Here is a 2,381-nt window from a genome sequence, read left to right on the forward strand (position 1 = left end):
GGAAAAATATCAAATTTCATTTGTTTTCATTATACTAAGTACAAACAACACAAAAAAGTCACAAAAAAGCAAAAAAATATTTTTGGCCGCTCGCTTATATGGAAATACCCCATAGTGCCGTCCTCGGCGCACGTTTTGACGACCGGAAAAGTTAACTTTACTCCCGGTGTGTTGGTGTGATCGGCGGCTCTAACATCAAGTGATTAAAACGGACTTTGGCGGATATCCACCACGCTGCTTATATCAAGAGAAATTTATCACCAGCTTTTGCCCAGATTGTGAACTTCCCCCAGCGAATCGCCGAAATGTTTGCCGAGGAGGAGAAGGGCGAAATCGCCCGGCTGTCCTCGTTTGTGGGGCCATCGCGATCGGTGTCCTGGTCAAGAGCACACTCGGCCCGAAGAGAATGGACAAGATTCTGGTGGCGCAAGGCCGCAGCGCTGGCCAGGTTGAGGAGACCAACGACGAGGCGACGATTTTGAAGGCGATCGGCGTAGAAAATCCGACGGCGAAGATCCTCGTGGACATAAGTCGAGTGCAGGACGATGAGGTTGGCGATGAAACGACTTCCGTGACTTCTGGCGTCGGAGTTGCTGCGCGTGGTGGAAAAGCTGATCGAGCAAAAGTTGCACCCGCAGACTATCATCGCCGGGTGAAGAGCGGCCACGCAGGCGGCACGTTCGGTGCTGATTGCCGCGGCTCAGGACAACTTGAAGGATGCGGAAAAGTTCCGGGAGGATTTGATGAACATTGCCCGGACGACGCTCAGCTCGAAGATTCTGTCCCAGCATAAGGAGTACTTTGCCAAGGAAGCTGGTCGTCGATGCCGGCGGTTGCTTGAAGGAATCGTTCCTGGACGAGGGTTTCCTGCTAGACAAGAAGCCCAGTGTGCACCAGCCGAAGCGCATCGAGAACGGTCTCCCGGTCCCGCTGCGTCTGAACCACCTCGGTCACAACCTGGCCCGCTGTGTTCTCAGATGGACAAAAATTTAATAAAATAATGAAAATGATTTTTTTAAACGGTTTGGTTTTCGTCAACGGAAGATTTATTTCTAAAAGCAAACGCATCACACTACAATTTATCAAAATTTATTGAATACATGATTACAGATTTGTTTGTTTGAGAATAAGAGAACCTCAAGAAGATTCCCCAGTCCTGGCACAGACTTGGGTTGCAATCACCTTCACGAGATAGGAGGGGCACTGCTTCATGCATCACTACGCCTTGCGCTGGCAGTCCGGGAAGCGGTTATGGTAGTCGCTGCTAGCACTTGCACCGTACTGGCTAGCATAGTTGTTCAGTCGCAGTCGGAATAGTATCTGGATTCACTGGAACCTCCTTGAGGTACTGGTAGCAGCTCCTTCATGCCGGCGGTATTTTCATACTTTTCACAGAATCGTCCTGTGTAGTGTAGTGTAGTGTTGCTTAGCCCAGCTCCAAACCCACCAGATTTGTCGAAGTATGTTTCGAAAGTTTCCTCTGCTGGAAAATAAATGATTGTTAAAGACAAGTTACAAGTAACAAAGATTTGTTTAACTTACAGGTCAGAAAATCGGCGCTTTGGAAAATCGGTTTCAATCGTGCCCTTCGGGGCCGGTTCGCGCCTTCATTTCATGCAATTTTCTCAACCTGAGAAGGCTTTCTCCACCGGGAGACTGACGAATGGCTCAAGACCCAGTGGTGGAACCGTCTCAAACTAGTGGAACGAGACCCAAGCAGGCACGGGAACGCACAGAACGGTTCCGACGGATGATCTCCCCCTGAGACCTTTCTTTAAAAAAAAGCAAACAAACTGCTCGAATCATTTGACAACGAGAACTGTCATTTGCTTTTGACAGTTCTCGCTGTCAAAAAAATCGAGCAGTCTGATGCGCGAACGCAACAAAAGGTAAGCCAAAAAGCGAGTTATCGCGGTTAACGCGAGTTAAAGCAATATAAAGCGGAAAGATGAAAGTGAACGCTGCAAAGGATTGAAAAGGAAGCTTTATCGCTCGGTTAGCGCGGAAGTGACACCCCCCTCGATTGCGTATTTGATTACCCTATTTTTATGGATTTCTTTATTTTTATTTGAGGGTGTATGATAAATTGTTATATTTGGATGATTTAGACTACCTATAGTATATGGGGCTTCATAAATGTTGTCTAATTTTCTATTGGTTTTTGATTTAATTAAAATTTTGTCTCCTACTTTAAGGTTGATTGGGTTTGATGATTTTTGGTTTTGTATTCTTTTCAGTTTTGTTTTGATTATGATATCACGTACTCTCTGAGCTATTGTTTGTAATTTGAATTTTAATTGTGTATAGTATTCCTCGTGATTGTACATAGGTTCTATTTTGTTTAGTGTGTATGTGGGAAAATTTGCTTGTTTTCCAAAAAC

General features: G+C 45.6%; 1 pseudogene; it reads left to right on the forward strand.

Annotated features, from left to right (window-relative positions):
• Window positions 1-305: 305 nt before the first annotated feature.
• LOC120427853 (T-complex protein 1 subunit beta-like) lies at window positions 306-1,000 on the forward strand (annotated as a pseudogene).
• Window positions 1,001-2,381: the final 1,381 nt, after the last annotated feature.

Source organism: Culex pipiens, unplaced genomic scaffold, assembly GCF_016801865.2.
Source record: "Culex pipiens pallens isolate TS unplaced genomic scaffold, TS_CPP_V2 Cpp_Un0071, whole genome shotgun sequence".
Taxonomy (NCBI): domain Eukaryota; kingdom Metazoa; phylum Arthropoda; class Insecta; order Diptera; family Culicidae; genus Culex; species Culex pipiens.